Raw genomic sequence first — 16269 nt, forward strand, 5'->3', positions numbered from 1 at the left:
ATACACTAATACTGGGAGACTTCAACATGGCACTGTCTGCAAATGACAGATATGCTAAGCACAACATCTCCAAAAAAAAACCAAGAGCTTTAATTGATACACTGGACCAGATGGATTTCACATATATATATACAGAACATTCCATCCTTTTTATTTTTAAAGATTTTATTTATTTATTCATAGAGACACAGAAACACAGGCAGAGGGAGAAGCAGGCTCCATGCAGGGAGCCCGACGTGGGATTCGATCCCGGGTCTCCAGGATCACACCCCGGGCTGCAGACAGCACTAAACCACTGCACCACCGGGGATGCCTAGAACATTCCATCCTAATTCAACTGAATACACATTCTTCTCAAGTGCACATGGAACTTTCTCCAGAATGGACCATATACTGGGTCAGAAATGAGGTCTCAACTGATATCAAAAGACTGGGAATGTCCCCTGCATATTTTCAGACCACAATGCTTTGAAACTAGAACTCAGTCACAAGAAGAAATTTGGAAGAAACTCGAACACGTGGAGGCTAAAACGCATCCTGCTAAAAGATGAATGGGTCAGCCAGGAAATTAGAGAAGAATTAAAAAGATTCATGGAAACTAATGAGCATGAAGATACAACCACTCAAAATCTTTGGGATACAGCAAAAGCTGTCCTTTTTTTTTTAATTTTTATTTATTTATCATAGTCACACAGAGAGAGAGAGAGAGAGGCAGAGACACAGGCAGAGGGAGAAGCAGGCTCCATGCACTGGGAGCCCGATGTGGGATTCGATCCCGGGTCTCCAGGATCGTGCCCTGGGCCAAAGGCAGGCGCTAAACCGCTGCGCCACCCAGGGATCCCGCAAAAGCTGTCCTGAGAAGGAAATACATTGCAATACAAGCATCCCTCAAAAAATTGGAAAAACCTCAAATGCAAAAGCTAACCTTGCACCTAAAGGAACTGGAGAAAGAACAGCAAATAAAACCTACACCCAGCAGAAGAAGAGAGTTAATAAAGAACTCAATGAAACAGAGACCAGAAGAACTGTAGAACAGATAAAAAAAAAAAAAACACCAGGAGTTGGTTCTTTGAAAGAATTAATAACATAGATAAAGCCTTATAAAAAACAAAAAGGAAAGACTCCAATAAAATCATGAATGAAAAAGGATAGATCACAACCAATACCAAGGAAATGCAAACAACTTTAAAAATGTATCATGAGCAGCTATATGCCAATAAATTAGGCAATCTAGGAGAAATGGATGCATTTCTGGAAAACCACAAATTACCAAAACTGGAACAGGAAGAAATAGAAAATGTGAACAGGCCAATAACCAGGGAGGAAATTGAAGCAGTCATCAAAAACCTCCCAAGACACAAAAGTCCAGGGCCAGATGCTTCCCAGGGGAAGAATTCTATCAAATGTTTAAAGAAGAAACAATACCTATTCTTCTAAAGCTGTTCCAAAAGATAGAAAGGGATGGAATACTTCCAAACTCATTTTATGAGGCCAGCATCGCCTTAATTCCAAAACCAGATAAAGGCCCCACCATAAAGGAGAATTATAGACCAATATCTCTGATGAACACAGATGCAAAAATTCTCAACAAGATACTAACCAATAGGATCCAACAGTACATTAAGAAGATTATTCACCATGACCAGGTGGGATTTATGCCCAGGAGGCAAGGCTGGTTCAACAATCATAAAACAATCAACGTGATAGATCATATCAACAAGAGAAAAAAGAAGAACCATATGATCCTTTCAATTGATGCAGAGAAAGCATTTGACAAAATACAGCATCCATTCCTGATCAAAACTCTTCAGAGTGTAGGGATAGAGGGAACATTCTTCAGCATCTTTGAAGCCATCTACGAAAAGCCCACAGCAAATATCATTCTCAATGGGGAAACACTGGGAGCCTTTCCCCTAAGATCAGGAACAAGACAGGGATGTCCACTCTCACCACTGCTGTGCAACATAGTACTAGAAGTCCTAGCCTCAGCAATCAGGCAACAAAAAGAAATAAAAGGCATTCAAATTGGCAAAGAAGAAGTCAAACTCTCCCTCTTTGCAGATGACATGATACTGTACATAGAAAACCCAAAAGCCTCTGCCCCAAGATTGCTAGAACTCATACAGCAATTTGGCAGTGTGGCAAGATACAACATCAATGCCCTGAAATCATGGCATTTCTGTACACTAACAATGAGACTGAAGAAAGAGAAATTAAGGAGTCAATCCCATTTCCAATTTCAACCAAAAGCATAAGATACCTAGGAATAAACCTAACCAAAGAGGTAAAGGATCTATACCCTAAAAACCAAAGAACACTTCTGAAAGAAATTGAGGAACACACAAAGTGATGGAAAAATATTCCAGGCTCATGGACTGGAGGAACTAATATTGTGAAAATGTCAATGCTACCCAGGGCAATTTACACATTTAATGCAATCCCTATCAAAATACCATGGACTTTATTCGGAGTTGGAACAAATCATCTTAAGATTTGTGTGGAATCAGAAAAGACCCCGAATAGCCAGGGGAATATGGAAAAAGAAAACCAGAGCTGGGGACATCACAATGCCGGATTTCAGGTTGTACTACAAAGCTGTGGTCATCAAGACAGTGTGGTACTGGCACAAAAACAGACACATACATCAATGGAACAAAATAGAGAACCCAGAAATGGGCCCTCAACTTTATGGTCAACTAATATTCGACATATACACATATACACGTATCATATACACATATGATCAGATCTAGGATTTCTAATTCTAAGGTATGTTCTAAGAAAACTGTCAGAAATCAAACCAAAGATTTACATATAGAGATATTTATGTTAGCCTTTATCATAAAAGTGAAGCAGTAAGATAATCTAAATGATGGGGATCCCTGGGTTGCTCAGTGGTTTAGTGCCTGCCTTGGGCCCAGGGTGTGATCCTGGAGTCCCGGTATTGAGTCCCACATCAGGCTCCCTGCATGGAGTCTGCTTCTCCCTCTGCCTATGTCTCTGCCTCTTTATCTCTCTGTGTCTCTCATGAATAAATAAATCAAATATTTAAAAAGAAAAAGATAATCTAAATGTCTAAGAATAATGTCTCATTAAATAAATATGGTTCACTCATATAATGGATTATGTAGACTCTACTAAATGTTAATTGAATATATAAATTAGTATCAATTTCACAAAAATCATGTGGGGAAATATTTAATGGAATGGGGAAATGATGAAATAATAAAATATAATTACTACTATTAGAATTATTTTTTTAAGTTTTACTTATTTAAGCAATCTCTATACCTGATATGGGACTTGAACTCACAACCCCGAAATCAAGAGTCACATGCTTTTCCAATTTAGCCAGCCAGGTGTCCCCCTAAATAATTATTTTTTAAAAAATAATTTTTTTAATCAGGTTAATAAAACTAATTTTTCCTAAGGGTTTCAGACAATTTAGGGTAATTATTTTCTTCAACCATTTTCATTTATCTGGCTAGAAATGACTCAGAGTGTTGTTCAAGGTTGGTAGCTAGTGGAGAGCATTGAGTGAAAGACTATGATGTGATTATGAAAGCACCCTAGAGTATCCCATTATTTAGCAAACAAAAGTAGAACATGTAGCACCCCATGTAGCATGTAGCAATAATTATTTTAGAATACAATACCACTTGTATTATTTATATAACATATATATTCACAAGAAAAAAATATCTAGAAAAATACACAAAAATTGCATATAGTGCATTCTCCATGGTGGTAAATTATTTTTCTCTCTTTTATATATTTTAAAAGTTTATGCAGTTAATATGCATGATTTTCATACAAGTAACAAATAAAAATATTATTTTAAAATTGTTCATTTTCTCACATCAGGGAATTTTTTTCCCTGGGCTCTGTTCCATTAGTCTGGAACTAACATGTACATAAAATAGTTTTAATTGGCTTCCTATCTTCATTTATTTTTGTTAATAAATAGGTTGACTGCAACTTGGGATTAGTCCTAATTTATTATGCTTATTTCTTTCTATAAATATCAGTAACCCCGGTTCGCTCCCCCAAATGTCCCAGTTTATACCATTAAGTATATGTTTGGTCATTCAATTTATCCTAGCACTCTTGTTATCAGCACCATCATTCATACTTCACACTTGGAGTTCACCATCAGTACTGTGCTTTTTTTTTTTTTAGTACTGTGCTTTAAGTGTGGTATTTCTCAACAAAATTGTTAGAAGAACAATTAGAGGACATATATATAAATATCATGCCAGCATTCAAACTAAGATTTGTCTCCTATAAAATATATCATGTACCACTTCTGCAAGCAATTGTAAAGCTATTTCTAAGAGGTGGACAAGGATACAAATCCAGTAGAAGACTGTGATAGTGTTCAAGAGGAGGACGGGGCAAGAGAGACATTTTAGATTTTCTCAGCTATGGTGAAGGATAACCGAATATAGGGTAAATTAAGGTTTAACTTCTATAAAGGGGAATGCAATCCCATGACTAGAAATGCTTTCTTAAGGCCCTGTAGACCACTTTAACCTACCTTCATTGTCCTCTAAGGTGAGCAGAAGTGATAAAGTAAAAATCTCTTTGCAAGGGAGTAATTGTTCTCATTCCAGGGTGGTAACCACAAAGAAATATATTTTTCAATTGTATCGTATTATTTTTTTTCTTTTCCACCTTCACACTCACCTCGATGCACTGCTGCCACTGTTAAATCTTAAATGCAGCAGACAAACTACCATTTTAGCTGATTTAAGCTTTCACTGCCACTTCAAACGCTTGTGTGCCATTGCTATCCTTGGGAGTTTTACTAACGAGAAAGATGATTAGGAAGGATAAAAGACTAATCATAAAATTACTCTTTCTCCCAAACCTCTTTCTTCAGTGTCCCTTTGCTACACAACATTGGTTACCCTGCTGATAATTAATAAACAACAAAAAGAAGGCTGTTGTATAAAACCAAACTGCAGGACATTTTTCAGAAACAGGACCTGTGATGACTCAGGCATCAGGTTAATAAAACTAATTTTTTCCTAAGGGTTTCAGACAATTTAGGGTAATTATTTTCTTCAATCATTTTCATTTACTTGGCTAGAAACGACTCAGAGTGTTCAAGGTTGGTAGCTAGTGGAGTGCATTGAGTGAATGACTATGATGTGATTATGAAAGCACCCTAGAGTATGCTATTATTTAGCAAACAAAAGTAGAACATGTAGCACCCCACATAATTACTGGCCCATCTCCACTAAAGGGCCTTAGTTTGAGCCCTGTTGCTTCCTGTCAGTTCAGAATTATGGTCTGTGAAATTGAAAGTCAGTTACTGAATTTCAATGTACTGGCTACCTGTTACTCCCATCTCAGAGTTGCTTACCCTAGGAGGAAGGAAAGTGTGTTTTGTAATTCCTCTGTGACTCTCTTGAAAATCTCTTCACAGACTTTGGGAAAAAACATATATCAGTCCAGAAACTTTTCCCAAACATACCTATTCTCACAGATGATTTTTTTGTGTTCTACACTGTGTTGAACATACAGGTATTGCTATGGACTGAACGTTTGTACCCACACCCCCATCCAAATTCATATGTTGAAACCCTCCCAATGTGATAGTATTTGGCGGGGAGCAACTTTGCAAGGGAATTATATCATAGAGGTGGAATTGAATGGGATTTGTGCCCTTGTAAGAAGAGGCTAGAGAGCTAGCTCACTCTGATATCTCCATGTAAGTTTACAAGGAGAAGCAGGCAGCTCTCTATAAAGCCCGACGATGCTGGCCACCTGATCTTGAGCTTCCAGCCTCCAGAACTGTGGAAAATACATTTCTGCTGTTTATAAGTCATCCAGTCAATGGTATTTTATCAGCCCAAGCTTACTAAGATAGGTTTGTCTTTTTTTTTCTTGAGAGAGAGAGAGAGAGAGCGCGCTCGGGCACATTCAAGTGGTGGGAGGGGCAGAGGGAGAGGGAGAGAGACAATCCTAAGTAGACTCCATGCTCAGTGCAGAGCCTGATGTGGAGCTTGATCTCACCACTCTGAGATCATGGCCTCAGCTGAAATGAAGAGTCAGATGCTTAACCGACTGAACCAACCAGGTGTCCCCCAAGATAGGTATTTTTAAAGAACATAACTCCACCTAGCCTCAGCAATCACACAACAAAAAGAAATAAAAGGCATTCAAATTGTCAAAGAATTCAAACTCTCATGCTTTGCAGACGACATGATACTTGATGTGGGAAGCTCAAAAAACTCCACCCCAGAATTGCTAGAACTCATACAGGAATTCGACAGTGTGGCAGGATATAAGATCAATGCACAGAAATCAGTTGCATTTCTATACACTAACAATGAGACAGAAGAAAGAGGAATTAATGAGTCAACCCCATTTATAATTGCACCAAAAACCATAGGATACCTAGGAATAAGCTTAACCAAAGAGGTAAAGGATCTGTATTCTAAAAACTACAGTATGCTTGTGAAAGAGATGGAGGAAGACACAAAGAAATGGAAAAACATTCCATGCTCATGGATTGGAAGAATTAATATTGTGAAAATGTCCATGCTACCCAGGGCAATTTACATGTTCAATGCAATCCCTATCAAAATACCATCGACATTTTTCAAAGAGCTGGACAAATAATCTTAAAAGTTGTATGGAACCAAACCAGAAAAGACCCCAAATATCCAAAGAGATGTTGAAAATGAAAACCAAAGCTGGTAGCATCACAATGCCGGACTTCAAGCCATATTACAAAGTTCTAATCATCAAGACAGTGTGGTACTGGTACAAAAACAGACACATAGATCAATGGGACAAAATAGAGAACCCAGAAATGGACCCTCAACTCTATGGCCAAATAATCTTTGACAAAGCAGGAAAGAATACCTAATGGCAAAAGGAGAGTCTCTTGAACAAGTGATGTTGGGAAATTGGACTGCCACATTAGAAGAATGAAACTGGACCATTTTCTTACACCAAACACAAAGATAAACTCAAGATGGATGAAAAATCTAAATGTGAGACAGGAATCCAGCAAAATCCCAGAGGAGAGCACAGGCAACAACCTCTTCAACCTTGGCTGCAGCAACTTCTTGCTAGACCCATTTCCAAAGGCAAGGGAAACAAAGGCAAAAATAAACTATTGGGACCTCATCAAGATAAAAAACTTCTGCACAGCAAAGGAAACAGTCAACAAAATAAAAGACAACCTATGGAATGGGAGAAGATATTCGCAAATGACATATCAGATAAAGGGCTAGTATCGAAGATCTATAAAGAACTTATCAAACTCAACACCCAAGAAACCAAAAAATCCAGTCAAGAAATGAGAAGACATGAACAGACAGTTTTCCAAAGAAGACATACACATGGGCAACATACACATGAAAAAATGCTCCACATCACCTGGCATCAGGGAAATACAAATCAAAACCATGATGAGATACCACCTCACACCAGTCAAAATGGCTAAAATTAACAAGTCCAGAAACAACAAATGTTGGTGAGGATGTGGAGAAAGGAACCTTCTTGCACTGTTGGTGGGAATGCAAGCTGGTTTAGCCACTCTGGAAAATGGTATGAAGGTTCCTCAAGAAGTTAAATATAGAGCTACCAAAGACCCAGAAATTGTACTCCTAGGTATTTACCCCAAAGATACAAATGTAATGATATGAAGGGGCACATACACCCCAATGTTTATAGCAGCGATGTCCACAATAGCGAAACTTGGAAGAGCCGAGATGTGCGTAGACAGATGAATGTATAAAGATGTGGTGTATATATATAACGGAATATCACTCAGCAATTAGAAAGGAGAAATACTTACCATTTACATCGACATGGATGGAGCTAGAGGGTATTATGCTGAGCAAAATAAGTCGATCAAAGAAAGACAATTATCGTATGGTTTCATTCATATGTGGAATTTAAAATCATAGGGGAAGGATGGGAAAACTGAATGGGAAGTAATCAAAGAGGGAGACAAACCATAAGAGACTCTTAACTATAGGAAACAAACTGAGGGTTGCTGGAGGGGAGGTGGGTGGGAGGATGGGGTAATTGGGTGATGGGCATTAAGGAGGGCACGTGACATGATGAGCATTGGGTGTTGTATGCAACTGATGAATTACTGAACTCTACCTCTGAAACTAATGATGTACTGTAATGTTGGCTAATTGAATTTTAAATAAAAAAATGGAAAAAAAGAAATAGCTCCAGCTTCTGATGCTCTGATTACTCCTTGTTACCTTCCAAATTAAGCACAAACTCTTCAACCTGATATTCAAGGAATTTCACAATAAAACTTCAAGTGCATATTCCCGGCTTATCACCACTACTCACTCAAACCCCACACTTTAGTCAAATAAAAACCAATTGAGGGGTTTCTGATTTCTCTGATGACAGACTCAGATACTCCCAAAGTCCCCTGCAGAAGATAATTATAAAATCCTGACCTAATATAAAAAGTAACTGCATTAAGGTACAGGAATGTCAACAGAAGCAGACAGATTCTGGTAAGGAGTATATTCTCAGAAAACGGGATGTGAGTAGCTGCATGAAGTTCCTCCTTTTGTGGATTAAGTTCAGCTGCATGTGTGATGCATAAAGTGGTGAAGGCATCAGTGGAAAAATCCTAGTCTTTCTGGCCAGAGAATCTGAAATTTAAAAAATTCATTATATGGATTTAACAGCTAAATGGAAACGACAGAAAGGTATATGCGAACTGTAAAGTAAATCAACAGAAATTATTAAATGTGGTCATCATGGAAAATAGTATGGAGATTCCTCAAAAAGTTAAAAATAGAATTACCACATGATCTTGTAATTCCACTACAGGTTATTTACCCAAAGAATACAAAAACACTAATTCAAAAAGATATATGTACCCCTATGTTTAGCAACATTATTTACAGTAGCCAAGATGTGGAAGCAATCTGAATGCCCACCATAGATGAATCGATAAAAAAGATGTGGTATATATATATAATGGAACATTACTCAGCCATAAAAATCCATGAGATCTTGCCATTTGTAACATGGGTGGACCTAGAGGGTATACTGTTTAGTGAAATAAGTCAGAGAAAGGACAAATACCATATTTCACTCGTATATGAAACTGAAGAAACAACACATGAACAAATAAAAAAAGAGAGAAACAAACAGAGTCCTAAATACAGAGAAGAAACAGGTGGTTTCCAGGGGGAGGTATGTGAGGGGAAGGGCAAAATAGGTGAATGGGATTAAAAGTCCACTTATCATGATGAGACCTGAGTAATGCACAGAATGTTGAATCATTATATTGTACATCTGAAACTAATATACTCTGTTAATTAAACTTTAATTAAAAACTTGAAAAAACTTAAAGAATGCTTAAAATACCTAGTAAGATATTTCTTTTTTTTTAAATGTTGAGGTTTTTTTGTTGTTTTTTTAATTTTTTAATTTTTTTTATTTATTTATGATAGTCACACACACAGAGAGAGAGAGGCAGAGACACAGGCAGAGGGAGAAGCAGGCTCCATGCACTGGGAGCCCGACGTGGGACTCGATCCCGGGTCTCAAGGATCATGCCCCGGGCCAAAGGCAGGCGCTAAACCACTGCGCCACCCAGGGATCCCCAAGATATTTCTTTATTGATTTTTTTAGTTGATTTTTTATTGGTGTTCAATTTGCCAACATATAGAATAACACTCAGTGCTCATCCCACCAAGTGCCCCCCTCACTGATTTTTAATGATGGGTTTTATGTATAATATGTTATAACTAGAAATTCCAAATATATGCAGAAGAAAATACATGTGACTTTAGCCATCAAAAAAAGGAAAATGTAGTCAATGTGGATAAAGAGAAGGAAAAGATTTAAAAATAAACAAATAGACCTTGTTAACTTATGGATAATACTGAATTTTTCGGTATATGTGTAATTGACACTCCAGAACAAAGGAGAGAGAATGAAACACAAAAAGTTACTTGAAGATAAAAGGCTGGGGTGCCTGGGTGGCATAGTCATTAAGTGTCTGAATCTTGGTTTGGGCTCAGGGCTTGATCTCACAGTTGTGAGATGGAGCCTTGTGTGGAGCCCTGCATGGAGTGCCACATAGGGCACCATGCTGAGTGCGGAGTCTGCTTGACTTTCCCTCTCTCTCTGCCCCCCATGTATGTGCACTCTCTCAAATAAATAAATAAATCTTAAAAAAAGAAATAAAGTCTGACAAGCAAAATTTTACACCTACAGGATGCTTCAAGAAAACAAAGCAGAATAAACATGAAGAAGCTCATGCCAAGACACATAATAGTCTTACTGTTGAAAACTAATACCCACCATTTGCTTCGACATGGATGGAACTGGAGGGTATTATGCTGAGTGAAATAAGTCAATCAGAGAAGGACAAACATTATATGGTCTCATTCATTTGGGGAATATAAAAAATAGCGAAAGGGAATAAAGGGGAAAGGAGATAAAATGAGTGGGAAATATTAGAAAGGGAGACAGAACATGAGAGACTCCTAACTCTAGGAAATGAACAAGGGGTGGTGGAAAGGGAGGTGGGCGGGGGGTGGGGGTGACTGGGTGACGGGCACTGAGGGGGGCACTTGATGGGATGAGCACTGGGTGTTATGTTATATGTTGGAAAATTGAACTCCAATAAAAAAATAAATTAAAAAAGAAAACTAATACAAACAACAAAGGTCGAAAATAGCAAAAGAAAAATGATAAATTACATACAATGGAACAATGATCTGATTAAAAACTGACTTCTGATCGGAAACAATGAGAGCTAGAACAGATGGAACATCTTTAAAATACTGAAAGGAAAAAAATGTGGTATAAAATTCTATATTCAGCAAAAATATCTTTCAAGAATGAAAGCTAAATAAAGGGTTTTTCCAAGAAAAGAAAACAAAAAGAATTCATCATGGGCAGATCTGTAGTAAAAGAAATACCAGTAAAAATTATCCAGGCTGAAGGGAAATTATACCAGATGGAAAGTAACAACTTCAAACAAAGAATAAAGAACATCTTTAATGGTAAATGTCAAACTACATGCAAAAGACTAATATTTTGGCTTTTCTCCCCCTCTTAATTCTTTGTGATATATATAACGATTGAAAGGAAAATATATAACATTGCCTTGTGGTGTTTCATGTAAGTAGATTTAATACACAAAACAACTTTAGAATAAAGGAAGTAGTAGGTGTATGTGGCCCTGGATTGTTGGAAAGTTTCTATATTTTATGTAAAGTGGTACAATATTAACTGAAAATGAACTGTGAAAAGTGAAGGATGTATACTGAAATTACCAGAAGAATCTAAAAATATCCAAAGAAGTCTAGCTAACAACCCAATAAGAATAGTAAAATACAATCCTGAAAATATGGTTAATCTGATTAAAAGGCAGGGAAGGAGTAACTGAAGGACAAGAAATCAAAGAACACCAAAAAAAAAAAAAAAAAAAGAGAGAGAGAGAGAGAATAAATGGGTAGATTCAAACGCACTGTATTAGTTTGCTAAGGCTGCCATTAGCGCAGACTCAGTAGCTAAAACAACAGAAATGTATTTTCTCACTCTTCTGGAGACTAGAAGTCTGTGATCAAGATGCCAGCAGGGTTGTTTCTTCTCAGGTTTCTCTCCTTTACTTGCAAATGGCATATTCTTCCTTGGTCTTCATGTGGCCTTCCCTTTGTACATGCCTGTGTCCTCATTTCTCCTTTTTTTTTTAAAAAAAGATTTATTTATTTACTTAGAGAGACAGCATGTACGCAGGGGTAGGGGTAGAGGGAGAGAATCTTTAAGCAGACTCCCCACTGAGCACAGAGTCCCATGAGGGGTTCAATCTCACAACCCATGAGATCACGACCTGAGCCAAAACCAAAAGTCGGATGCTCAACTGACTGAACCACCCAGGTGCCCCCTAATTTCCCTTTCTTCTAAGGATATCAGTCAGATTAGATTAGAACCCACCCTAATGACCTCATTTTAACTTAGTTATCTCTAAGAAGACCCTATCTCCAAATACAGTCACATTCTGAGGTACCAGGTGTTAGGAATTCAACATATGAATTTTGAGGGGACATAATTTAGCCTATACCATTCACCAATATCAACAATTATAATAAATATTCATAGATTAAACACCTCAATTAAAAGAAAAAGTGGGATAAGAGATTTCCTTAAAAGACACATTTACATACTTTCTAAAAAAGACACATTTTACATGTAAGGACAAATATAGAATGAAAGTTAAATGGATGGGGAAAAAAGAAAATAAATGGATGGGAAAAGATACACTATGCAAAGAATAAGGATTAGAATTAGGGAGTGGCTACATTAATACCAGATACAATAGATTTCAAATAAAAAGTAGTACTAGAAATAAAAATATTTCATAATAATAAGTGTCTATCTGTTAGAAATATATAATTATAATAGATGACTGTGTATATTAACAGAGTTTCAAAAATTGTGAAGGAAAAATTGACAGATATTAGTAAAACATAGACAATTCTGCATTCATGGTTGGATGTTTCAACACATTCATCTCCTGGAATTTAGAACAACTAAATAAACAGCAAAAAAGTAATGAGTTAAAAGTTCTGTACAACATTTTTAATGACAGTGACTTCATTGATATTTACAGAACACTGTGACCAACAATGGCAAAATAACATATTCCTTTCAAAGGCATATGTTATGCTAACCAGAATAGACCATATGATTGGTTATAAAACAAGTCTAAATAACTTTAAAAGGATTGAAATAATACAGAATCTGTTCTCTTAGCACTAATAAATTATATTAGAAATCAATGATAATGATTAGAAGAAAACCAAATATTTGGAAAATAGACAATGCAGTTCTAAATAGTACAAGAAACAAAGAAAATATCCCAAGAGAATTTAGACACTATTTTGAAGGAGTAACAATAAAAATACATTATGTTAACCTTTGTGGGGTAGAATTAAAGTAGTGCTTAGAGGGAAAATTATAGCTTCCAATAATTATATTGGAAAATAAAGAAGATTTAATATCAGTGATTGGAGTTGCCAACTAAAATTTTTTTAATTAGGAAGAGGAAGTTCAAGCCAAAGTAAAATGATAGAAAGAAATCATAGAAAAAAAAACAAAATCAATTAAATATTAATTGAAAATATAAAAAATTGATGACATCAAAATCTGTTTTTTTTTTGAAAATAAAATAATAAACCTCTTGCTGGACTGAAAAAGATAAAGAAAGAAAACACAAATTACCAATATCAAGAACAAAAGTGGCCATGATTATAAGTTCTACAAAATTCAAGAGATGATAGGAATGCACACTGGTACAGCCACTCTGGAAAACAGTGTGGAGTTTCCTCAAGAAGTTAAAAACAGAGCTACCCCATGACCCAGCAATTGCACTGCTGGGGATTTACCCCAAGATATAGATGCAATGAAATGCCGGGACACCTGCACCCCAATGTTCATAGCAGCAATGTCCACAATAGCCAGACTGTGGATGGAACCTCGATGTTCTTCAACAGATGAATGGACAAAGAAGATGTGGTCTATGTATATACAATGGGATGTTACTCAGCCACCAGAAAGGATGAATACTCACCATTTGCTTTGACGTGGATGGAACTGGAGGGCATTATGTTTAGTGAAATAAGTCAATCAGAGGACAATCAATTTTTGGCTTCACTTATATATAAGAAATAGTAGTGAAAGGGACTCCAAAGGAAAGGAGGGAAACTGAGTAGGGAATAATTAGAGAGGAAGACAAGACATGACTCTGGGAAATGAACAAAGGGTTGCAGAAGGGGAAGAGGGTGGGAGGATGGGGTGACTGTGTGATGGGCACTAAGGAATGAGAGCACTTGATGGGATGAGCACTGGGTGTTATACTATATGTTGATAAATTGAATTTAAATAAAAAATTTTTAAAAATAAAGAGATGATAGGAAATACTAGGAATAATTTTAGGGCAAAAAATGTGACAAACTGGATAAATGGAAAATGTTTCTTTTTAAGATCTTTTATTGTGATAAAATGCACATCTTAACCAGTTTTAGGTTTACAGTTCAGTGATATTAAGTGCAACCATATCGCCATGCAACCTTCACCACCATCCACCTCCAGAACTCTTTTCATTTTGCAAAACTGAAACTCTGAACCTCTAAGACAATAGCTCCCTATGACTTTCTCCCTCTGGTCCCCAGCAACCACTATTCTACTTTTAAAAAAATACTCCCTTTTCCACCAACACCTAGCTTCTGGTAACTACCATTCTATTCTCTGTTACTATGAATTCAGCTTTATTTTATTTTATTTTATTTTATTTTATTTTATTTTATTTTATTTACATTCCACACAGAAGTGAGATCACACAATATTTGTCTTTCTGTGTCTGGCTTATTTCACTTGGCATAATGTTCTCCAGATTCATCTGTGTTGTTGCAAATGGCAGAATTTACTTTTTTTAATGACTAAATAATATCCCATTTATATCTATACCACATTTTCTTTATCCATTCATCTGTCTACAGAAACTTAAGTTGTTTCTGGTCTTGGTAACTGGGAATAACACTACAATAAGCATGGGAGTGCAGATATCTCTTTGAGATAGTGATTTTATTTCCTTTGGATATATACCAAGAAGTGGGTTGCTGGATCGAATGGTAGTTCTATTTTAAATTTTTTGCAGAACCGTCATATTATTTTCTATAATGGCTGTACCAATTTACACTCCCACCAACAATGCACAAGGGCTCTCTTTTCTCCACATCCTCGTCAACACTTATCATCTTTGACTTTTTGAATGTAGTCCTAATAGGTGTAAAGAGATGATTAGCGTTTCCTCGATAATTAGTGATATTGAGCATCTTTTAATATACTTGGGAAGATAATAAAAATACTACACTATGAAAATCAGTTAAACACAAATGAAGGCTGCAATGGGGGAATCGAGGAACAAAAATATATAAGATGTATAGAAAACAAAGAACATAAAAAAAAAAAAGAAAACAAAGAACAAAGTGGCAGAAGTATGTCTTTCCTTACTAGTAATTATTTTAAATGCAGACATGATTCATTTCCCAATTAAAGAATAGAGATTGGCAGAATGAATGCAAAAATATCTACCTACAGGCCGACTATATGATACTCAATTTAAACTGAAAGACACAAATAGGATGAACGTAAAAGAGATAAAAATTATATCATATGCATATAGTAAACAAAAGAGAGATGAGATGGTCATATTAATATCAGACAAAATGAAATTTAAGTCAAAAATTGTTACAAGAGACAAAGGAGGGCATTACATATTGATAAAAGGATCAATCCATTAAGACATACCAGTTATAAATATATACACATGTGACAACAAAGCCCCAAATATATGAGACAAGAATGATAGAATTGAAGAGATTAGAAAGTTGTACAATAATATGTGGAGATTTCAGTACTCTATTTTCAATAGTGGACAGAACAACTAACAGAAGATCAGTAAGGAAATAGAGGACTTGAACAACACAATAAACCAATTATCCTTAACAAAAATATACAGAGTATTCCATCCAACAAGAATGAAACACACATTTTTCTCAAGTGCACACAGAACATTCTTCAGGATAGACTGTTTTAGGTTTTAAAGTCCAAATACATTTTAAAAGATTGAAATCATGCAAACCATCCTCTCAATAGCAGATGGAAAACTGAAAAATTCCGGGAATATATAGAAATTAGACAACACATTCTTAAATAACCAATGGGTCAAGGAAGAAATCACAAGAGAAACTAAGATATTTTGAGACAAATGAAAGTGAAAACCCAATATACCATCATTAATGGGATGCAAAGAAAGCAGTGCTCAAAGGCAAGCTTATAGCTATAAATGCATAGATGCAACCTAACTTTACTCCTGAAGAGACTAAAAAAGGAAGAGCAAACTAAAGCAAAAAATTGCAGAAGGAAGAAAATAATAAAGATCAGAGCAGAGATTAATGGGATAAAGAATAGAAACACAATAGACAGAATTAATTGCACCAAAAGTTTGTTCATGGAAAAGATTAACAAAATTGACAAATCATTATCAAGACTGTCTAAGAGAAAAAGAGGGAAGACTCAAAATCCTAAGAACACACAACTTACCAAAATTGACTCAAGAAGAAAAAGAAAATGTGTAGATGTGTAATATATACAGATTGAATCAGCTGTTAAACAGCACACAAGAAAAGGCCAGGACCAGATGGCTTTACTAACGAGTATTCTATAAAATTTCCAAGTATTAACACCAAT

General features: G+C 36.1%; 1 long non-coding RNA gene across 6 annotated transcripts in view; it reads right to left on the minus strand.

Annotated features, from left to right (window-relative positions):
- Window positions 1–16269, minus strand: part of LOC112668469 (uncharacterized) — a 135541-nt gene that overhangs the window by 13390 nt on the left and 105882 nt on the right. Inside the window, exon 7 of one of the 6 annotated variants that reach the window (XR_007409365.1) lies at window positions 11557–11698. The exons of the other annotated variants lie outside the window; for them this stretch is intronic. This is a non-coding gene — a long non-coding RNA (uncharacterized LOC112668469). The remainder of the gene's footprint in view (window positions 1–11556; window positions 11699–16269) is intronic. 6 annotated transcript variants of the gene reach the window in all.

This window comes from Canis lupus, chromosome X, assembly GCF_003254725.2.
Source record: "Canis lupus dingo isolate Sandy chromosome X, ASM325472v2, whole genome shotgun sequence".
In the NCBI taxonomy this organism is placed as follows: Eukaryota; Metazoa; Chordata; class Mammalia; order Carnivora; family Canidae; genus Canis; species Canis lupus.